A 25,454-nucleotide genomic window follows, 5' to 3' on the forward strand; every position below is an offset into this window, starting at 1 on the left:
ACAGATGCAATTGATAGGCAAGCAATAAGCAGCAAGATGTTTAAAGTGAATGTGAAAATTTCTGCAGTGCATGTAAAAACAAAGCATCTTCAACTACTACCCTAATCATGTGTTTCAGAAAAGGGAAAAACATTCTACAGAAGCTGTCATACTGACACCTGTAAAAGACAGAAACCTCTTCTTATCAATGGACAGTGATAGAAGCATGTTCTGTGCCTTCACCTACTAGTGCTCTGTAGACTGAGCTATTGAACTGTTTTGACAGCTCTTGGGGCAGAAGCAGTTCTGCCCCAGATCTAATATCAGCAACTGTTACCAACATAAAGGCTAATGAAGTTTATGTGCCACAAGTTAAAGTCCGGGAAAAGCTAAAGGATACATCAAGTGAAAGTATTCCTTATACTGCCACACAACCAGCTATTTTTCCACCACCAAACCCAATAGTCTCTAGAAGCATTTTTTCAATATGCCTGGTAAACCAGCCACCTTGACATCCAAGAAAAGTAACAAAAAAATTACCTAATCTTATAGTAGGATCAAGATGTCATCCTCATTGCATAAAGAAGAGTATCCCAAGAAAACCAAACAGAAGAGGATAAAACAAGTGAAGGTGCTGTCATACTTTGAGTGGACTTGATAAAACAGAAATGAAGAAACAATCTGATATAAAGAAAAGAACAACTTAATGAGAAACTATTCTGACAGGTGCTTCTCTGAAAATACCCAGTATATAACTTTATGATACTCCTGCTTTCCCTGCAAATCCTATTTCTTTTATTAAGAATTCAATAAAACTGATATTGAATCAGTCAAAACAACCTCAGGGGTCCATAAACAATATCTGCCAACTCAACCTGTTGTCTTCAAATGCAAAAAAAAAAAAAAAAAAAAAAGAGAGAGAGAGAGAATAGAGCATATAAGACTAGTTGTGAATAAAAATGGATTTAGGTTTATTTGGTTGCCTCCCTTTTTGGGCTAATCAACATTTGATTGGAAGTTCAAGTTAGATGTACATCCAAGAGTGCTATTATTAATTTGTTAGCAACCGTATGAAGGATGCCAGGTATTGATAAACTTAGTTTCTCTTTCTTAATCTGTACAAAGCAAACCTAATAGATTTTTCTGATAAACATGCTTTACGAATCCTCCATTGTGCTCCATTCTATCATATGTGCATTTTTCATCTTTAATTGCAATTACTTAAACTCTTCCCCATCCTAAATTAATTTTCTGAATTGAAATACTGTCTTTCCCTCCATAAGCTATGGATCGAGGCTTCCTTTTCATCACTGGTTTATGATGTCTAGGATACAATATTTCTACTCCCTACATTTTTGTTCTTTGCAGTCACCTTGCCCTCCCTCCCACCACCTAAGAAAACATGGTCATATTAACAGGTGAAATATATAAAGTGTCTGTGTGTTTTGTTTTTGCTATAGAGTTAGACTGAAATTGCCAGGCACAAGTTTAGTCTTGGTATTATGTTTACACATTGGGGAAAATAATACGTTTATTAAACAGTTCATTAACTATACCCAAGTTTTTGCCAAGCTGTAAACGTGGACCTTTTCCATGTGGTGACTTTTTAATTCTAGTTTTTATAACATGGATTGGGACTGTTGGTTTCACGTGAAGTACATAGTATCTCATGACTGGAGTTTGCTTTATTTTCTGTTATAGCATCTATACTCCTGGTATTTCTCAAGAGCTATCTTGTAAACAGGTGATGTATATCATCATTGAAAACATAATTAAAAAAAAAAAAACCTGATACAAACTTAAAAAAAAAAAGATACCCAGTGAAATAATAAGAATAACAACCAAGCTTTAAGGGAAAATAAATTAGGAATGAAATAAGCAAAATGTTTAATATTAAAGTGGTTGGGGTTGTGAATGAATTTAACTGTGCATAATATTTCAAATTCTGTGTGATACAGGAATGCAATGCTGGTAATTTTAAGAATATGAAAATAATAGCTTGGAACTGTCAATTTAGAACAAACTTTAGAGTATTAAGGAATTAGGTCATACTTTAAATGATTAGGTAAATGTAATGATATTTGTAATCGCTTTTACATTTGAAAAGTTATTTTGGAAAATAATGTATAGCATTTCCATCTAGTTATGTTGTGATATATATATATTCAAATATATATAGGTATATACGTATATGTGTGTCTCTATATGGAGATTCAAAATCATTTTATTGTCTATTGTATTGTATCTAATAGTTTTTCATTTTAATTGCAAAATATTCATATAGCCATAGAATCATGCCTTTCTGGAACTTGAAAACTGTAAAGCAATAAAGAGCAAAAAATAACTTCTCATACATGTGTTTTCCTGTGGTTTTAAGGGTAATACAGGTCAGCTCCCAGAGGGCTTTTTAAACATGTTTAAGATTTGAGACCTCATATTAGGTATAATGAGAATTCCTTGAAATGTTTTATGCAGGAGAAAGCATGATTCAGTTGATAATTTAAGGGAACCACTCTGTTGTTTATGGAGGATAGATAGATGAACAACAATGAATGCCATCTGTTTTCATCAGCGTAGAAGAGCTTCTGAAATGGGGAATATATAACACAAGTTAGAAATAAAACAATAGACCTTTTCTGGGAAGAGTTAGGCAGCAGGAAATATATACTATTTGTCTAAAGAGAGAGGAGTTACCTATTAGAAAAACTAGAAATCTAGAATTAAATTCCTAGCAGATGTATTACATACATGAACTTCCTCATGTAGGTAAAGGTATCAATTACTTGAAATGCCTTTACCCGTTTGATCATTAAATGGCACATACTGAGTCCGATACGCCCATGTATCAAGGCCATGTAAGGTCATCCAGATAGAATGTCATACAACAAAGGTATTCAAAGTTAAGTCAAAAATTGCGAGTCAATTTATATTGCTTTTGCCTTCACACACTTCCATATAGCTGACTATGTGATTGCCACAGTGAAGAACGGGGATCCCTATATTTGAAAATACATTACCCATAACACATCATTTATATTTGTCCTAGTCACTTCACTCTATTAACTATAAAACTTGAATATAAATTCAAGTGTCACTGTGATGACTAAAAGACAGTACACACAGCACAACTGGCATGTAATATGCTGTTGGTGCCAACCACTTAGTGAATATGAGAACCTTTATTATAGGTTCACTAGGTATTTTTTCAATCGAATTTATACATTTTAACAACTGAATTGATTGCGTGCTGATTATAACAAGGAGGTAAGGATAGAGGGCCAACATTTGCTAAAATTGGTATTGTTCATAACTGCAAAACCGTGTCACATTAATTTCATGTTAATATCCAGATAATTTGAGGGGGGCCTTTGCTTCCTTTTTTGTACAGTTTTGCATTTTCCTAGCAGCTGGGGGTGAATAAGTTTAAATTTGGTGTAAGTTGGTCTGTTCCTCCAGCATATTTCCTTCCTTGCAAAACTACTGTGGAGCCTTTTAAATTTGAATGATCACAGTAATTCAGAGGAAGCTCTGCTGCCTTCCAACCCCTGAGCTCTTAATAGCTCAGTCACATGTAATGACACATGAAGTAGGCTTTATTTTGTATTTTACAAAATTGGGTGCATTGTGCCTTTCTTTTCTGGAGGTTGAAAAGTGTAAGTAAGAAATGCCCCCAAGCATAAAAGAGATGAAGATAAAGCACAATTGGTTGGACTCCCTACAGTTTTTCATAACACCCATTCCTAATCTTTCAGAAAAAAAAATCCTCATCTCTGCTTCTTGTGAAATAAAGAATATGTCCTTTGGTTATTACCCATTCTTGTCCAAACACTTAGCCCATTCATTCACTTTGGGGAACTTTTAAATCAATAAAACAGACCCCAATTTCAAAAATACTTCATGCCATTTTCAGAATTTGTTTTTAGAGGGTGCCACCAAGGGATTCCTATAATCCTAAACTGGTTCTTGGTTGTCTATACTATATAAAATATTATTTTTGTTCTCTGCCATCACATTGATGGAAATTATAAATGAATGAGGTTAAGATAGCCCATGGTATAGTTTTTGTTCTCTGCCATCACATTGATGGAAATTATAAATGAATGAGGTTAAGATAGCCCATGGTATTGTTTTTCTGTCTTTTGATTAAGATCAGGTGTAAGCTAGCTCAAGCAATCTTCTTCCCTAATGTCATGAATAAGGGAAAACAAAGGAATTGGTCTCTCTGAATTTAATTCATCTGAGATGCATGGGTGTTGGCTTGGGTGAGATTCAAGACTCCTACCCAACCTTTGCCAGCCAGTTCAGGGACTTTTGGTTGGGTAGCAATGGAGAGACAGGCAAAATAGAGAATGATGGAAGATGAATTTATATAATTTATTCTGGAAACAGCAGAGTAGGTGGTGAACACAGAAGAATAGACTGAGTCGAATCTGGAGGAAACAGGATATGGGCTGGAGAAGACTAGGTTTGAGAGTTGGGGAACATTTCAACAGAGAAAGGAGAAAGGCTTTGATTCTGTTGCCATAGATGTAAGATATTTTGACAGAAAGAAAAGGAGAAAGGGTTTTAAGTTGTGTTAATTGTTAAAATTATAAACCCCATAAATTTTTTTTTAGAGACTAAAGTTTAAAAAATTAAACGGCTCTGCAGTTTGTTTTGTGTGGTTAATTGTTTGTCATCTAATGCAGCACAAACATTGGGCTACTTGATGTTTCAGCTTGATATAAACTGTGCTTATGTGCCAGTTTGAATGTATTATGTCCCCCAAAACACCATTATCTTTGATACAATCTTGAGTGGGTGGACATATTAGTGTTGATTAGATTGTAATTCTTTGAGTGTTTCCATGGAGATGCGACCCACCCAACTGTGGGTGATAACACTTATTGGATAATTTCCATGGAGGTGTGGCCCCATCCATTCAGCATGGCCCATGATTAGTTTACTGGAGCACTATATATGCTCAGACAGAAGGAGAAAGCTTGCTACAGCCAAGAGGACACTTTGAAGAATGCACAGAAGCTGAGAGTACCTGCAGATGAGAGACAGTTTGAAGATGGCCATTGAAAGTAGACTCTTGCTCTGGAGAAGCTAAAAGAGGACAAACACCGCAAGAGCAACTAAGAGTGACATTTTTGAGGAACTGCAGCCTAGAGAGGAATGTCCTGGGAGAAAGCCATTTTGAAACCAGAACTTCGGAGCAGATGCCAGCCAAGTGCCTTCCCAGCTAACACAAGTTTTCTGGATGCCATTGGCCATCCTCCAGTGAAGGTACCCAATTGCTGATGTGTTACCTTGGACACTTTATGGCCTTAAGACTTAACTGTGTAAGCAAATAAATCCCCTTTTATAAAAACCAGTCCATCGCTGGTGTTTTGCATTCTGGCAGCATTAGCAAACTGAAACAGCTTATGTTGGAGTTCACGTCTAAATGAGGATTCTCTACCACTTTTACCTCCAGGTGAGGGCAGGAAGGCACAGCTCCAACTTAGCCTTGTCTTTATATATACAGCTATCATTTACTGAGAACCTACTATGAGTTGAACTTTTTGTATACAATATCTGGAATCCTGAAAATGTAATTATTATTGTGCCCATTTTGCAGTTGAAAGAACTGAGGTTCAGAAATGTTAATTGGCTTGTTCAAAGCCACAAAACTATAAAGTGGGCATACTGGAGATTCTTAAAGAAACAAGCAGAAAATTCTCTGATTCAGCTAAATTTCTTGGGACTTATAACTTCAAATAGACACTGCTTTTGGTGTGGGTGGCAGAACACATGTATAGAAGCAAGGAATTATCAGTCTCTGATACACACAGGATAGGCATTCTCCCTCTCTTCACGTAGCTCATGGCAAATGTGTGTAAACTTATGATATACATGAACTTCCTCATTAGGTAATGGTCTCAGTTACTTCATATGCCTTTTCCCATTTGATTATTAAACAGTATATACTAAGTCTGATATTCCCATGTAAGAAAGCCATGTAAGATCATCTAGGTGGAATTTCATGGCACAAAGATATTCTACATTAAGTCAAAAATTACAAGTCGATTTTGCTTTTGCCTTCACACACCTCAATATAGCTGACTGTGTAACCCATAGATTCACACAGAAATAAGTAAAGCATAAACCAATACTGAAAGCCCAAATAAAAGACGGTTATCAGAAACACAGGGCAGCATGCCTTCATTGATCATTGTCTGGTGAGGATACTGTCAGCAATACACAGGTTCAACCCTCTTTGTCTTATCAGAATGTTTGGAGAGGCAGTTTCCTTACAGATTATCTATTTCTGCTGAATAACTTGCAGCAAGGCTGCTAATCAAGAGAGAAAAGAAGCCACCTTTGGTGATGAAAATTGCTTTCCAGTGACTGATTGTGCTAATCAATCTTCTGCAAGGGAAATCAGGAGTAAAATATGGCCAATAATTGCAAAGCACTGCCACAAACATGAAGAAAAATAACTGATATGCAACGCACAGAAAAGCAACTCCCAAGAAAATGTTGGAGAGATGAATATTTTTAAAATGTATATTTCAGAAAGCAGTTTTTCAGAATTCAATGCTGTCCTATGCCTACCACCTAAACCTTATTTTCAGTATGTAGGTGAGGAGTATGCCTACTTTACTGTGCCATTATAGTATTTGACAAAACTTCACAATTTAAGAGTAATTTGGAATTTTTCATTGAAAATTATAAAAATTGTCATGATTGCCGATGCAGGGATTACATTTAGCCTCTGATCAAAATTTTCTGCATGCAATAACCACAACTGAATTCACGACAGCAAATACTTTGTTTCCAACGGCTCCCAGCTGTCAGTGCAGCTCAGGAAATGATCCATGTTGTTTTTCAATCTGTTTGTTTAGTTTCCTTGTAAATTCAGTGATAATCCATGTATGAAATCTATTGTAATGTTGACTCTATAGCTAGTTGTACCTAGATTTTGTGAAATACAGTCTAAAACTTATATTCTCGCCCCCCAAAAAATTATGAATTATTTTTCTCCAACCTGTTGTGTATTTAAAACCAAATATAATAGAGGTTTGTATAATTTAAGGGTCAACGACATAAAAGATCTGGAATCTTATATGTGAGTAAAATATATGAGCTAATGACTGAAATTTGGAAAATTGATTTTGGCTGCTAAGAATTCATGGCATGTTACATCACATCTAAAAGAGCATCAACTGTAAGACTCACTAGACAATTAAGGAAGAAAATGTTGCAAATTAAACAATGATATGTTGCTTTAATTACAACACACTTTTGGTACCAGAACAGTGGAGTGTTGCTATGGCAAATACCAAAAATGTGGAAACAGTTTTGAATTTGGGAAATGGGTAGAGGCTGGAAGAATTGTGAGGCACTTGAAAGAAAAGGCATAGATTGCTTTGAAGAGACTATTGCTAGACATATGAATGCTGTTCTAGTTTGCTAATGCTGCAGAATGCAAAACACCAGAGATGGATAGGCTTTTATAAAATGGGGGTTTATTTCACTACACAGTTACAGTCTTAAGGCCACAAAGCGTCCAAGGTAACACCTCAGCAATCGGGTACCTTCACTGGAGGATGGCCAATGGCGTCCGGAAAACCATTGTTAGCTAGGAAGGCAGCTGGCGTCTGCTCCAAAGCTCTGGCCTCAAAACGGCTTTCTCCCAGGACGTTCCTTTCTAGCAAGCTTGCTTCTCTTCAAAACATCACTCCCAGCTGCACTCTCTTTTCTCTCTTTGAGTCAGCTCATTTATATAGCTCCACCAATCAAGGCCCACCCCGAATGGGTGGGGCCACGCCTCCATGGGAACATCTCATCGAAATGATCATTACCCACAGCTGAGTGGGGCACATTCCAAGCAAATCTAACCAGCACCAAAAATGTCTGCCCCACACAAGACCACAAAGATAATGGCATTTGGGGGACACAATACACTCAAACCGACACAAATGCTAAAGTTACTTTCAATGAGGACTTAGACAAAAATGAATGTGTTATTGGAAACTGGAAGAAAGGTGATCCTTGTTTCAAAGTGGCAGAGATCTTGACAAAATTGAGTTCTGATGTTGGATGGAAGGCAGAATTTGAAAATTTGAAAATGATGAGCTGAGATTTCCAAGCTAAATGTGAAAAGTGCTGCCTGGTTTCCCCTTGCAGCTTATAGTAACATTCCAGAGGAAAGGGAAAAGATAAGAACTGAACTCCCTGGCACAAAGAAACCAGAAATTGATGGTTTGGAAATTTCTGAGCTTCCAGAAAATGGGTCTTCAGACAATAGTGCTAAATAGTGCTGAACATGGAACCAGTCGCCATTTCAGTGTAAGTCAGGATTGGAGATGCAGTTATCCAAGAAGGATCTGTGGAAAGTCTGCTGTCTGATGGTTTAGACCCATGTATACTATATGCAAAACCAATAAGCTTTTTGCAAGGTCTTTGTGAGCAGAGCTACTGCCAGCCTAGACTAAAAGGGACAGATTGAAAGAAAAGTCATCTCTTAGGCAGAACCATGGAAGCTGAGCTCTGGACCAGAGACCTCTTCTCAGGCCAAGAGAGTGGGCCCACCTGTGTGTGTGGAAAGGGTGAGTCTGTCCTGACCTTTGAAGAGGGTAGGCCTTCTGCCTTGTTGTTCAAGAAGAGTGTTGCTGCCCCAGTCTTCAAAGAAGGTGGAGCATAAGCCACAGGGATTGCAGAGAATCTGTCCACCACCTCAAAGCTTGATGAGGTTGGAATATGGGGCATGGTGCTCCAGGAGAGCCTGGCCACCATCCTGATGTTTGAAAGGGGTGGACCCTTCACCCCAGTGTTTGGGAAGAGTGTGGCCACTGTGCAAGCATTTGGAAGTGTAGGGGCTTACTCCATTGGGCCCAGAGGACAAAACATCATTCCATAGATGACTCTCAGACCTTGAAATCAAATGCAGTATGCCCTGCTGGGTTTCAGAATTCTTTGGGACCCATGACCCCTGTTTTCCTTCCTATTTCTCCCTATGGGAATGAGAATATTTTATCCTATGCCTGTCCCTCCATTCCATAGTGGAAGCAGACAACTTGTTCTCTAGGTTTCACAGGTCCACATATGGAGTGCAATCATGTCCCAAGCAGACCACACCTATAACTGATTTTGATGAGACTTTGTACTTAGTATTGTTACAGAAATGACTTAAGGCTTTTGGGATATTATGATAGAATGAATGTTTTTTACATATGGAAAGAACATGTCTTTTTGGGGTCCAGAGAGTGGAGTGTGGCAGTTTGAAACTGTATGTACCCCAGAAAAACATGTTCTTAAATCTAATCCATCTCTGTGGGTGTAGACCCATTGTAAGCAGGACCTTTCACTGAGGCTACTTCAGTTAAGGTGTGACCCACCTCTTTCAGAATGGATCTTAATCTTATTACTAGAGTCCTTTAAAAATAGAATGGAGAAAGAGAGAAAAAGAGAGAGAGAGACCACTATGAAAGCAAGAAGCTAAAAGCAAAGAAAGCTGGAAGAGAAGGGGAGACCAGCAGACTCTGCCACGTGCCTTGCCATGTGGCAGAGGAGCCAAGGACTGCTGGCAGCCAGTTTTGGCAAAAAAAAATCACCTTGATGATGCCTTATTTGGACATTTTCACAGTCTCAAAACTGTAAGCTAGTAAATTCCCATTCTTTAAGCCAACTCATTTCATGGTATTTGCTGGAGTACCCTAGGAAGCTAAAACAAATATCTTATATAATTTAGGATCTATTAACTAGAAGATGGATTTGTCATTATCTTTGATTAATTTTCCTAAAATAACACTTTCATCTTACCAAATTAAATGTCTTCCTTTTTTTTACTGCATCACATCTAGATTTCACTACTGAATTTTTAAGGCTTTCCATAATTTATCCATGTTAAATGTACTGAATTGTATTTCCATCCACTTGAAACCGTATTATCCTGATTTTTACTTTAGACATTATAACTATGAATAATAAAGTGTTTGTAAAATTATTCCTCAACCTCAGGATTTTAATTACTGTCTAGTTAATCTTTTGAAAGTTAGGCAATTTATTTAATGAAGTGACTTTGGCTAGTATCATATAATGTACACCTCTTCTGGCCTATGAGTGTTATTCCCCCTTCAATGCATTTGGCAAAGCAAAAACAAGATAAGAGTCAGCAAATCACTGACTGGACTCTCATATCAACTTTATTTTCTCTACCTAGCTTTAATGGTCCTTTTTCAGGTTGGTTTTTAATGGTGTGTGGTAGATATTATCACACATCAGGTGCATGTGAAGGTATTCCCAAGCAGAATATCACCTTTCACATTTTTCTCTTGTGAATATATATCCCCTTCAGTAATGAAACTTCTTGCTAAAACAGGCAACCAAATTTAAGAGACCATTAAATCAGGCATCACTAAATACATTAAAATTAAAATTGTTACCATGTAATAAATGGTTCATACTGACCTCTGATTATTATGTTCTTCACACACCCACTTTGCCAAAAACAAAGGGGACTTGAAAATATTAAAGGACTAAATCAATAGAGAAAAAAGAAACCTCATAGTAAAAATAGGCCTACTAAGGGGAGGGGCAAGATGGCAGCATAGAGAGGTGTGGAATTTAGTTAGTCCACCGGAGTAACTAATAACCAACCAGGAACAAGCAGTAAATGATTTGCAACAACTGCTGGGGGACCACTGTGACTGTCCACACATTGTATACCAACCTGGATTGGGTGGAATGGCTGAGATTACAGCATAAAATCTGTAAGTAAAAACTGCAGAAACACACCAGGAACACATTCCCCACCCCATGGCAGTCTGAGCTGCAAGACTTCACTTTGGGAGAAAGCAGCATTCCCAAAACAAGCAAATATAACTCAATCTAGCTTCAACTGGGGTTTTAATTAACAAATGTGGACTACTGAATACAAGCTACAAACATAGACAAACCCCTAACAAGCAGCAAAGTACCCTGAGGTCACTCCCAGTGGAGAGGAGGTGGGGCTGATGGGAAAAAAATAAAAAAAAATAAAAAAATCAGAGGCTTTGAGAGACAGCTGAACTTAGAGAGCCAGAAAACACCTGTGTCCTGGGAAAGGGAGCCCAGAAGACTGGTGCTATCTCTGGCCAATGGGAAAAACTGGGGAGGGGGGCATGGATTGGCTCTGAAAAGGGGCTTTCTTTCCCTTTTTTTCTTTATCAACCTGAGTGGCTCAGTGGAGAAAGCCCCAGCCATTTTCAGTTCGCAGCACTCTGACCCAGACCGGGGTGGAATTAACTGAGTCATAGAGACAAAAAAACTAATGAAATGCAGACAATAACTCCCCAGGGCATGTATCTTCCCTAAGAGGAAGGAGGTGAGGCGCAGGTCTAGTGCCTGCCCTCCCTTCAGAACTCAGACCCCAGGGCCTGGGGGAATACAGTCAAAACAGAAACAACTTAAGCTGAGAATTACAGGGACCACACCTCTTTACACCAGTGGGGAGCAACAGGTTGGCAGGCACTACCTATTGGACAGATTAGGAAAAGCACAATGGCTAGAGACTTCACAGAAAAGTCTGTCAATCTTCTAAGACACACCTCATGGAAACCTGACACTGAATATAGCCACATTCTGAGACCTGAACTCATTCTGGTCTAGGAAAATCTGATTGGGGTAACCAAGGAAACCACATGCCTAGGAAACAGAAAACTACAAATCTTACTAGGAAAAAATGAAGATATGGCCCAGTCAAAGGAAGAAACTTACACCTCAACTGAGATAAATTGAGATATTGTTTCATGTTAATGAAACAATCAATTAAAGATTTTCAAAAAATATGCTAAATTAATTAAAAACCAAGTCAATGAGTTTAGGGAAGATATGGCAAAAGAGGTGAAGGGTATAAAGAAAACACTGGGCGAACATAAGGTAGAAATTGAAAGTGTGAAAAAACAACTGGCAGAATCTATGGAAAGCCATAACACAAGAAATGAAAAACACAATGGAAGCATACAACAGCAGATTTAAAGAGGCAGAAGAAAACGTTTAGGAACTGGAGAACAAGACACCTGAAATCCTACACACAAAAGAACACATAGGGAAAAGAATGGAAAAACAGAAGCAACATCTCAGGGAATTGAATGACAAGGTGAAGTGTATAAATGTACATGTCATGGGTGTCCCAGAAGGAGAAGAGAAGGGAACAGGGGCAGAAGCAATAATAAAGGGAATAATAAATGAAAATTTCCCATCTCTTATGAAAGATATAAAATTACAGATCCAAGAAGAACAGCATAACCCAAACAGAATAGATCTGAATAGACCTACACCAAGACATTTAATAATCAGTTATCAAACATCAAAGACAAAGAGATAATCCTGAAAGCAGCAAGAAAAAAGCAATCCATCACATACAAGGGAAGCTTGATAAGACTATGCATGGATTTCTCAGTAGAAACCATGGAGGCAAGAAGGAAGTGGGGTGATATATTTAAGATACTGAAAGAGAAAAACCACCAACCAAGAATCCTGTATCCAGCAAAGCAGTCCTTCAAATATGAGGGAGAGCTCAAAATATTTTCTGACAAACAGACAATGAGAGACTTTGTGAATAAGACACCTGCCCTACAGGAAATACTAAAGGGAGCACTACAGGGTGATAGAAGACAGGAGTGTGTGGTTTGGAACACAATTTTGGGTGATGGTAACACAACAACGTTAAGTACACTAAACAAAGATGAATATGAGTATGGTTGAAAGAGGAAGGTTAGGGGGATGTGGGACACCAGAAGGAAAGACAGAAAATAAAGACTGGGCCTGTATAACTTAGGGAAACCTAGACTGTTCAACAATTGTGATAAATTGTACAAATATGTTTTTACATGAGGTAGAACAAATGAATGTCAATATTGCAAGGTGTTAAAAATGGGGTGGGATTGGGGGAAAAATATAATCAATGCAAACTGGAGACTATAGTTAACAGAAACGTATTATGCTTCCTTTAATATAACAAATTAATATAACAAATTAGCAATATACCAAAGCTAAATGCATATGCAGGGGGGCAGAGGGGAAGAGTATGGGCTCTTGACATTGGTGATGCTGTCTGACTCTTTATTCTACTTTAGTTTAATGCTCTTTCCTTTGGTTGCTTACTAGCTCTCATGTTTTTATTTTTCTCTCTTTTTCCTTTTTCTTTTGTCTCTCTACCTTCTTTGACTCTTCCTCCTTCTTTGTGGAAGAAATGGAGATGTGTGTGTATATATATATAATATATATATAACATATATTATATAGATCGTGTTGATGGTGATGAATACATGAATACGTGACTATACAGGGAACCATCAATTGTATGGTGTGTGAACAAAACCATCTTAAAAAACTGAGTTGATGATGAAACCTTGAGGGCACTATATTGAGTGAAATAAGACAGATACATAAGGACAAATATTGTATGGTCTCACTGATATGAACTAACTATACTATGTAAACTCATAGACATGAAATATAGGTTACCAGGATATAGAACAAGGCTAAATAATGGGGAGCGGTTGCTTATTATGAGCAGAATGTTTTACTAGGTTGAATGTAAAGTGTTTGGAAATGGACAGAGGTAATGGTAGCGCATCACTGTGAAAATAATTAACAGTGGCTGAACTGTGTGTGAATGTGGTGGAAAGGGTAAGCTCAGAGTCACGTATGTCACCAGAAGGAAAGTTGGAGGATGAAATATGAGAATGTATAAAACAGTGAATCTTGTGGTGGACAATGTCCATGATTAACTGTACAAATATTAGAAATCTCTCTCATGAACTAGAACAAATGTATGACACTATAACTAGAAGTTAATAATAGGTATATAGGGAAAAATATACCTACTGCAAACCATGAACTACAGTTAGTAGTATTTTAACATTCTTTCACAACAGTAACAAATGTACTATATACCAATGCTAATGAGTCAATGACGGAGGTGGGGTTAGGGGTATGGGACGATTTGAGTTATCTTTTTTATTTTTATTTCTTTTCTGGAGTAATGAAAATGTTCTAAACTATGAAAAATATTAATTGTGGTGATGAATGTACCATGAACAATTGATTGTATACTTTGGATGATTGTATGATACGTGAACAATCTGAATAAAACTGAATTTAAAAAATGGACGTACCAGAACTTGAATATATTTGTCATCATTCAGAAAGTATTCTGAATCAGTGGAAGTATGTTTAGCTAGATATCAAAGGACTAACAACTAATTATATATTTTCTGAATTCGATCAAGATAGGTGGTAATTTCTTTTCACCTTTTCTCTTCTGCAACTCAATAGACTAAAGTTCTAAGGACAAGCTTTAACCTGCAGGTCATAATCATATACATTATAAAGATTAATCAACAAGGCATATGATATAAGCTGTTTATCATATTTCTGTTTCAAATAAAATGAAACCTTCTTATATAATTACAGATATTATGGTTCAATCATCACCTTTTACATAGTAAAAGACCCAAACAACATAAACAATGCTGCGTATAGCACCATATAAATACAAATTTTAGATTTATTATGAGCACAGGCTTTACAATTACCATCTATAAATAAAATAATATGTCAGAAAATAAATATTCAAAAACAGAATTTAATTAATATAATGGAATACAAAGAGACATTAGAAATCATGGTCTCAAGCATTTTGTTCAGTATTTATAAAAATGTTAACCTTATATTAAGTTTTAAAAAGCATATCATATGTACAGCTAAATGAGCCTAACTAAAATGTATACATTTTATATGCATCTACCAATATATATATCTATTTATCATGTATTAGTATCTCAAAGGTTATATACCTAAATGTAAAATGAGAAGAGTGGTGACCCATTGGATTATGAAATATTCTGAGAAATTAAAATGAGGATTTCTTTAGTGTTTTAGGATGTTCATTTTTATGTTATTACACTTTTTTCTAATATTTAGTATAAATATTTTTCAGAAGATTCATTCATCTTACAATCTGAAAATATTTTAGTATGCCTATGTGATTTAAAAAACTATCTGCTAATAGGTCACCTTATTTCCAAATTGCATGACAGTGGTCAAAAATGTATTGTTATATCAACTTTGGTTAGCATTAAAAATCAATGGTCATCAAAAAGGGGATGCAAAATGAGATGACATAGTTTCAGTGGCTGAGAGATTTCAAATGGACTGAGAGGTCACTCTGGTGGACATTTTACGCACTATATAGATAACACTTTTTAGGTTTTAATATATTGGAATAGATAGAAGTAAACACCTAAAACTACCAAACTCCAACCCAGTGCCTTGGCTCTTGAAAACAATTGTATAACAATGGAGCTTACAAGGGGTGACAGTGTGATTGTGAAAACCCTGTGGATCACACTCCTTTTATCTAGTATGTGGATGGATGGGTAGAAAAGTGGGGACAAAAACTAAATGAAAAATAGGGGATGGGATGGGGGGGATGGTTTGGGTGTTCTTTTTTACTTTCATTTTTTATTCTTATTCTGGTTCTTTCTGATGTAAGGAAAATGTTCAGAAGTAGATTGTGGTGGTGAATGCATAACTATATGATGGTACTGTGAACAGTTGATTGTACACCAAGGATGACTGTATGGCATGTGAATATATTTCAATAAAACTGAATTTAATTTAAAAAAAACAATGGTCATATCTGTAAAACTGATATACGCTTAATTTGGCAAATCAACATAATCCATACCTATGTTGGTATAATAATAGTTAACATAACATTGTTTTAAAAATTAAATGTGATAATGCACATAAAGTACCTAGTATACTACCTAGCACTTAGTAAGCAATCAATAATAGTGCTTAAATTCTTCATAATAAAAAATATGTTGTTATTTTGTCTGTTTTACCAAAGAAAGTCATATTAGTAAATAAATCTACCTGTTTTAAAAATTAGGACAAATTTAGTTAAATAATGTTAAACCAAGAGTTAATGAAATTATTAAACCATATAGTAAATATCATACCTTGTGTTTACAGATACTTTGGAACCCGATGTTTATTTCACCAGTCGTTCCTATGCCCATCTGAAGGTATTTTAAATGACATCTTTTTTATTTCATAGAGATTCTACTTTAAAGAAATAAATGTACAGTTATATTAATCCAGAATAAAAAATGCATTGTAAACCCCACTTCCCCATTCTTTATTTCCAAGTTATTTTGTAAGCCATGTCTGCAACTTCTTTGAAAAACAATTAGGTTATAGAAGAAAACCATGACCTTCTTTAATAAAATAAAACTTGCAATAGCAATGGAGTGAAAATTTCTTAGGGGTAATTGTGAGTGTACATCAATGTTTCAAACTATTTCCTGAAATTTATTTTCCTTTGGTGTTTCTTGATAATTACTACAGAGAACACCATATTACCAGGAGTGGGGATGGAGGTTGGAAGGGAGACAAATAGAAAAACTCCCTAATAGCCACAAAACTAATCTGTGAATATTTTGCAGCACTATTGACTTTACGAAATGTTAGGGTAGTGGTTTCAATTTGTTATTTTTTTTAATTGTGGCTCAACATTGATCTCCTCCAGGTGAAGCAGAATTTCAGAATTCTGGGATCCACCTTCTCAAAGATGTTCTTTGGAACCCCTGGGGGTTTAACTAAACAGCGTTTTGAAAAGACCTGAATTAGGGGATAACTGAAGGGAAATAAACAGAGAGAGACATGAATCTAGATAATATGGTTTATAGGGGGAAGTTTGCTTGTTTTCAGCTTGAGGTCTTCTACAGAGAAGCCTCTGTGCAAAATTCATAACATATATCCATGAAGCAAAAACTCTAACTTATGTCATGGGAAAGAGCCTGTACATAATCCTAGATTCCTGAAGTTCTAAATTCAATAAATCGAAGTCAACAATGTAGTACTTTTATCCATTCTGGCCCATATTTGGCCTTCTTTCTAGATTCTAGATTCTACTTTCTAGACTGAGATCTTAACTATTCATCAAGCATTGATACAAGACCCACTTTGAGGAAAACTTCAGCAAAACCTTACTGGAATACATTGTCATACTCCAACATAACATACGAATATCAGAAATGTTTTCATAACACAAATTCCCCATCCCCTCAAAAGTCTAGTTCCTGATTTTATTTGGCCCCCATTCTAGTATATTGAGTCTAACAGACAAACAGAAGAGTGATTTTGTAAAATCACCCTATCTCCATTTACAAAGGAAAGGCACAATTGTGTCCTCATTCCAATTTTACAACATTCCATACAATCTAAAGAATGTCAGCTAGTGATTCCATGTGGAAATATCAAATTATTTTTATGCTATTAGAGCCTTTCCATTTGAGTATTTCCAACGTAATGGACCATCACAAGAAGATGGCATGAATATATTAAATAGGAATGTGAATAAATATTTAGAGACATTTTCCCAGTTAAGTAGTACAGAGAGTACTTAAAATTACAGTGCACAACCCAATTTTAATTTTTCTACCTCACACATTCTAATAGCACTCTTTTCTACTCCAGAATTTGGATGTCTTATCAAATGCAAACATGTTCTTTTCATCTACATTAATTTCAATAATTAGAACTTTTATTGAACTGTTCCAATCTAGAACAGGGAATCTGGAAAAAAACAAAACCTTAGCTGATATTTTTCAATGTAAAGTATCTACTTTTCTTGTCATGGTAAAGGAAAGAAACACTGATAGATTTTAGTAACATTTAATAAATAATTAATATCAGTGCCTTTTCCATAAAAATTTATTATAAAAAGTGTTTTATCACATTCAAGAGACATGTAAATAATTCTATGCAATGCCATTTATAAATGCTTTATAGCAGGTTGATAGAGCATTATTTAGAACCTGCTTGAAACCTGGAAAAAGGTAAAAGCAAGCCTAATAATGACTGAATCTTAAATGTCTGTGTTCTCATTAATCAGGTTTCTTAAATCATTTCTAAATGTTACTTCAATTTAAAATGCAACTGCCATTTCTTATCCAATTTGCCCTCAAGCAGGAATACAGCAAATTTACAGCACTCAACTCACAGTAACACCATGGCATAAAATTGTTAGGTTCAGTGGTAGCAAAACAGTTCCAGAAAATTACCTGTCATAAAAGACTAGAATATTCTGTTATTAATTTTAGACAGATTCTAAATAAACAATGTAGTAGGAGGGAGTTTATGACAGATGTTTTTAGATAAACTTTCCAAATTAATTTACTGATATTAATCCTAAGTTAGAAATGGATGCCATATATCGTTGGAAAATTAGAAATTTCCATATGTGGCATTTTTCATCTCTCCAGTCTCTTGATGGAAATTTCATTGCATATCCATGGAATGCAACAACCAACTCCAAAAGTTAAAATGGGGAGAAGAATCCCAAACCAGCCACTCTTGGAGGTAAGGAGTCAAGAAGTCCTAGCTGACTTTGGAGACTGGTGGATAAGTGGAGCACATGGGGAGATTCCTTAAAAGTTGATACCTTCTTAGCCAATGGTCAGAAATTAGTCAGAAGTTGGATTTAATGGAATTTAAAAATACATTTTTTATTTTCAAACCTCTTCTCCTTTATACACTTGATCTGCTCTTTTAGGGAACTAAACCATTGGCTAAATTCATGAACACATGCAATCAGAAATGTTACTTTCAAATAAAATGGGAAAATACATTTTATATACATTGGGGTAAAGCAAAATAAATAAATAAATAAATAAATAAATAAATAAATAAATAAGGAAACTCCTACAGTAAACACTAATCCAAAATTTGACAAAATAAATTTCACATGTAGAAATACCTATTTAATCCTGTAATTGTTACTGTTTTGTAAATAGGAGAGACTGGTCTAGCCAATGTGTTCAAGCCTTAGGAGTTCTTCCTGGGTTATCTTCTTACCATTAATTCCTTTCTCCTCACACCACTCTCTCTGCTCAGATTTGCTCTTTCTGCCTCCAGACTGCCCCTCTCCTCTCCAATTTGTCTTGCAGACTTCTGCAGGATTCTTTCCCTAAACCTCACTCTGGTTGTGTCACTCTTTCAAGGACTTGCCCTTCCTTACATTAGCATTTTTCAACTGAAATCCTCAGAACACATATGTCTTGGGAGATGTTATGTGGTGTTTGATGAAAAAATAATCTGTGATCAAATGTACTTGTGAAATGCAGGGTTGAACAAAGTAAAGCCAGATTCTCTACTCATAAACAACAGTACCCCAAAAAACGATGGCAATTTCCAGGTTAGAGCTAAGATATGAAGAACTTCTCAAAATTGTTTTGTCTATCAGAATCATTTTTTGCAGAACACCTTTCAACACTTCTAAGGGCATTTAAGAATGCTTTTGAGATACTGGTCTACACTATAATGACTCAATCCTAAAGCTGATATTCAGTGAGCTTCACAATAGAGTCCCAACCACCACTCTAGCCTTTTCTCCCACCTTTTCTTCAGTGTACCCTATATCTCAACCAATAAGGTTGTTACTGTTTGCTCCAATAGACCCTGTAGTTTCCTCCCTTGCCAGTTCATACTTACAGATTTATGTGCCAAAATAATTACTCTTGGGCAGAACCTATATGTTGGCTCACTCAATAGCTACTCCAATTCCCTCTCCCTCACCTTCTTCAATTATTGAGGCTAGAAAGGGAAATATTTGAATTCCCAGTATCCCCCCCACCCTTTGCAACTAAGGTGGCCATGTGATAATTTCTACAGAAAAGTCCTTGGGGAAGGATTCAGCCCCCAAAATAAAAATCCAAATCATTATGAGGAGAAGAATGTTCCCTTTTTTATTTTAGACTTTCCCTGTCCTATAGGGAAAATGGGGAGACATGACACTCCTCACCACCCTCACCATGCAGGCAGGAAAATCAAAGAATCTGGGGTGCTTGGTGAGATTACTGAGCCCTCCATACCATGGATTGCCTATTCCTAGATTTTTCATACGTACAAGTCACATACAATTAATCCTGCCGAGACAGGTGGCATTTCTTCCATTCTACTTGTTCTAGTTTGCTAATGCTGCAGAATGCAAAACACCGGAGATGGATAAGCTTTTATAAAACGGGGGTTTATTTCACTACACAGTTACAGTTTTAAGGCCACAAAGCATCCAAGGTAACACATCAGCAACCGGGCACCTTCACGTGAGGATGGCCAATGGTGTTTGGAAAACCTCTGCTAGCTGGGAAGGCAGCCAGCGTCTGCTCCAAAGCTCCGGCCTCAAAATGGCTTTCTCCCAGGACACGCCTCTCTAGCAAGCTTGCTCCTCTTCAAAACATCACTACCAGCTGCACTCTCCTTTCTCTCTTTGAGTCAGCTCATTTATATAGCTCCACCGAGAGATATCTGCATGCCAATGTTCATAGCAGCATTATTCACAATTGCCAAGAGATGGAAACAACCCAAATGTCCTTCAACAGATGAGTGGATAAAGAAAATGTGGTATATACACACGATGGAATACTACGTGGCAGTAAGAAGGAACGATCTTGTGAAACATATGACAACATGGATGAACCTTGAAGACATAATGCTGAGCGAAATAAGCCAGGCACAAAAAGAGAAATATTATATGCTACCACTAATGTGAACTTTGAAAAATGTAAAACAAATGGTTTATAATGTAGAATATAGGGGAACTAGCAATAGAGAGCAATTAAGGAAGGGGGAACAATAATCCAAGAAGAACAGATAAGCTATTTAACGTTCTGGGGATGCCCAGGAATGACTATGGTCTGTTAATTTCTGATGGATATAGTAGGAACAAGTTCACAGAAATGTTGCTATATTATGTAACTTTCTTGGGGTAAAGTAGGAACATGTTGGAAGTTAAGCAGTTATCTTAGGTTAGTTGTCTTTTTCTTACTCCCTTGTTATGGTCTCTTTGAAATGTTCTTTTATTGTATGTTTGTTTTCTTTTTAACTTTTTTTTTATACAGTTGATTTAAAAAAGAAGGGAAAGTTAAAAAAAAAAAAAAGAAAAACAAGGAAAAAAAAAAAGATGTAGTGCCCCCTTGAGGAGCCTTTGGAGAAAGCAGGGGTATTGGCCTACCCCACCTCGATGGTTGCTAACATGACCACAGACATAGGGGACTGGTGGTTGGATGGGTTGAGCCCTCTACCATAAGTTTTACCCTTGGGAAGACAGTTGCTGCAAAGGAGAGGCTAGGCCTCCCTATAATTGTGCCTACGAGCCTCCTCCCAAATGCCTCTTTGTTGCTCAGATGTGGCCCTCTCTCTAGCTAAGCCAACTAGGAAGGTGAAATCACTGCCCTCCCCGCTACGTGGGATCAGACACCCAGGGGAGTGAATCTCCCTGGCAACGTGGAATATGACTCCCGGGGAGGAATGTAGACCTGGCATCGTGGGACGGAGAACATCTTCTTGACCAAAAGGGGGATGTGAAAGGAAATGAAATAAGCTTCAGTGGCAGAGAGATTCCAAAACGAGCCGAGAGGTCACTCTGGTGGGCACTCTTACGCACACTTTATACAACCCTTTTTAGGTTCTAAAGAATTGGGGTAGCTGTTGGTGGATACCTGAATCTATCAAACTACAACCGAGAACCCATGAATCTCGAAGACAGATGTATAAAAATGTAGCTTATGAGGGGTGACAATGGGATTGGGAAAGCCATAAAGACCACACTCCACTTTGTCTAGTTTATGGATGGATGAGTAGAAAAATAGGGGAAGGAAACAAACAGACAAAGGTACCCAGTGTTCTTTTTTACTTCAATTGCTCTTTTTCACTCTAATTATTATTCTTGTTATTTTTGTGTGTGTGCTAATGAAGGTGTCAGGGATTGATTTAGGTGATGAAGGTACAACTATGTAATGGTACTGTAAACAATCGAAAGTACGATTTGTTTTGTATGACTGCGTGGTATATGAATATATCTCAATAAAATGAAGATTAAAAAAAAGAAGAAGCAATAGCAAGGAAATTAATTCTAGTTAAGTTTGAGTGAATTTCTAGTTCTCACTACAAGGAAAGATAGTAAACTAAGTCAAGTGATAAGCAATACAGTAGTAGGAGAAAAGTGAGAGAGGAGTGCAGATATATTGTCTGCACCAAAGACAAAGTATTTTATCAATAGTATATGACAAATTCCTGAAGACAAGTAAGAAATACAACAAGGAATAAAATAGGAACAAATGGTGAAAGGAATAAAAAAAATGCAAGGAAAAAAACAAATGTAAATGCATTATCAAAAGGTATACTTAAAAATGATTAATTTCATAACAAAAAACCAAAAAACTACTGTTGACCCCTTAATCTGCCATGTTGGTTTTAGAACTAACTTGATGAGTTCCACAAATTATACATTTGGGGTTCAATTCAATTTATGGATAATTTAGGAAAACATGAAAGGAAATGATGCCCATTGTGATGGTTTGAAACTGGTATGTACCCCAGAAAAGATCATTTTCTTTTAATCCATTCCTGTGCGTTTAGACCTATTGTAAGTGGGACTCTTTTGAATAGGTTATTCAACTGAGATGTGACTCACTTATTCAAGGTGAATCTTAATCCTCTTACTTTATAAGAGTCCTTTACAAGAAGATGAAACACAAAAAAATAAAGCCCCACACAGAAGCTGAAAAAGACAGAAACTAAGAGAGAGGAACACATAGAGAAGCTGAGAGAAGAAGCTACTGAAGCTAGAAGCTGAAGCAATGAAACCCAGGAGAGAAGAACCAGCAGATGCCAGCCAGGTGCATCACCACGTGACACAAGTTCAGATATTACCTGATGATGCTTGATCTGGACATTTTTCACAGCCTAAGAACTGTAAGCTTGTAAGATAATAAATCTCCAGTGTAAAAGCCAAAAAAAAAGCACATAATAACCAAAATATTTTATCAAAATATGTCCATTATGTTACTAAATTTGGGGTTCATAACCATCTTGAAAGATGTCATCTAATATTGTTTTCTCCAATAGTTCTTTTTGCTGAATCCTCTGCCACAGCCAACAGACAATGCTGCCATTATCCTACTGCATAATAGACCTGGAGGCAATCATTGCAGATATTTTCAATAAGGGAGGCTTAGTACATAAGTTGGTTTCTTTGAGGAAACAAATTAGGGCTTTGGAGTCTGGTACTCAAAGGGTCAACTTAGAGTTTGGTTTTTGTTCAAACCATAACTTCCCTCTGCTCTTGGAACTAGCCTCTTGACAGAGAGATAAGCAAGCCTAAAATGTTCATTGGGGATTCTAGAGAGAAGGAGCCAGAAAAGACTGATGCTGATGTTTGCAATAAATTTTGAAGAATTCAGTGAATGTTCCATTTATCCCATGATAACCTTTTGACAATCTTAGAGGAGAGTCTCCTTTATGGTAATGAATTCTGAAGGCATCCTTATGTCTGCCTAAGATTCACTACATGGCATGGACAGAGCCAAGCCTATATTTAGTGCCTTTGCTACACACACACACACACACACACACACACAAACACGCACACATTCAAAAATGCACACACACAGACACATAGATTCATAAATATACACATAAAGATACACACCTTCATAAATACATAGAGACACATATATTCATAAATATATATTCACAGAAATATACATTTATAAATCAAACACACACACACTCATAGAAACTCTGAACTAATCCTTATGTATCTTGAATATGCCAGATATTCTAGGTAAAATGGAGAAAAGAAATGATCACAGTGTTTTCATCATAAGCTTTATAATGAGAAGTTTCTGTTGTCTCACCATTGAAATAAGGAACACCAGGAATGATGGCAACTACTTTGCTTTTAATCAGGATAGAGAAGCCCCTGACCTCAGACCTGGTAACAACTACTGTTTTAAAAGAATGCCATGCACTAACCTCTCCCAGGTGATCTTCGTGAGCCACCTACACTGGCATTTATTTAGTTCCATAAATGCTGCACCCTATTTCTTCCTGATTCAGGGACTTTGTCCATGCTGTTCCTTCCTTCCACCTAGTTAACTGTTACCCTCTTCTGGATTCCAGGGTAAAGGTCTCTGTCTTAGGGAACCCTTGCCTGGAACAAGTGCTAGGTTAGCTCCTCCTTTTATAGCCTTTTGTGACCCTCAGTATATTTCTTTTATTGTTCTCATCACAGATTGCAATTGTACATTTATTTGTGTGATAATTTAATGACAGGTTGTCTCCTCTAGCAGACTGCTAACTAAGGGAACAGGAATTGTATCTAATTTATACAGTATTCTCTCCCCTGCCTCTAGTAGAGTCACTGGCACACAGTTGGCGAACAAAAAATATTTACTTGAAGGAAGATTATCTTTGTAAGATCAGAAGGCATAAAGCATCACTGCTTTGTATCAGAATGCATTCCGCTGCAGAAAAGCAAGCTGAATATGGCCCAAACAATAAAGGAAATTTACTGGCTTATGTAGCTAGAAAGTCCAGAGGTGGGGTGAATTTCAAGGATGGTTTGATTCAACAGATCAATGGGGTTTACAAGAAAGTGTAAACCTGCTCTCCTCCATGGTTACAAGATGGCTGCCAACAACTCCAGAGGCTACCTGTTTTCTTGTCCACATTCAGGGGGAAAAAGTTCTGCTACAGCGAAAGAAAGGGACCTAGAAGTTCATGGTGACTGGGTTGGCTTATATCACATACCAGCACTTCACCAATGACTGTGGCCAAATAGAATAGAATATGCTGACAGACCTAAGTCAATGTGGGATTGCTTTTTGGGGCTGATAATCCCATGAGCAGATGGATTCCTGAGGAAAAATCTTGGTAATCTGAAGAAAGGGAAGAAATACATGGATAATTAATAGGCAGCCAATTGAAATGTGCTGTATTTATGCTATGTAGCACTGTGGCCCATGCTGAGGTATAACACATGAGGAGGGTTACAGATCAGCAATAAGAGACTTAATGAAGAGAAAAGAGCTTAATGGATGCATGCTGACAACACAGAGTTGGTACAGGTATACCACACATTTGCATAATTTTTCATTGGACCCTGGGTTCCCTCCATCATACAGAGCTTCCCGTGGTACTCCCACTCAATTTAACTACTGTCAGAGTTGAAAAAACAATGAAATTCTTGCTATTCTATTGCCCTTTTATACTCAGGCTTACCTCACACTCCTAGAAGGCCTAACACAACAATTTATACATTTCTGGTTAAAAGATGCCTCAGCATACCAGCATTCTGAAAAAACAGTCTCCCCGTAGTCTAACTCTAAGGACTATTATCACAAATCCATCTCTTTAACAGATATTAGCACTTCAACAATGTGACTATTGGTGAATGTGATATAAGATTTGACATTTTCCCTCACCTCAGGAGTGATGACAAACACAGAAGTCTGCACATTCTAGAGAATTGTGACAGGGAACCTCCAAAGCAGAAGAGGAATCAACTGCAGTATAAACTTAGTAGCCTTGAAAGAGCAAAGCAACAGTCTCTGCTTTCCTTCTCTTACTGTAGAGTTCCTGTGACAGACATGTATATCAGGCCATAA

The 25,454-nt window shown here is 36.8% G+C and overlaps 1 pseudogene; it reads left to right on the forward strand.

Moving 5' to 3' along the window:
• Positions 1 to 25,454, forward strand: LOC119524031 (annotated as a pseudogene).

The sequence above is a fragment of the Choloepus didactylus genome, chromosome Y (genome assembly GCF_015220235.1).
Source record: "Choloepus didactylus isolate mChoDid1 chromosome Y, mChoDid1.pri, whole genome shotgun sequence".
NCBI classification, from domain to species: Eukaryota; Metazoa; Chordata; class Mammalia; order Pilosa; family Megalonychidae; genus Choloepus; species Choloepus didactylus.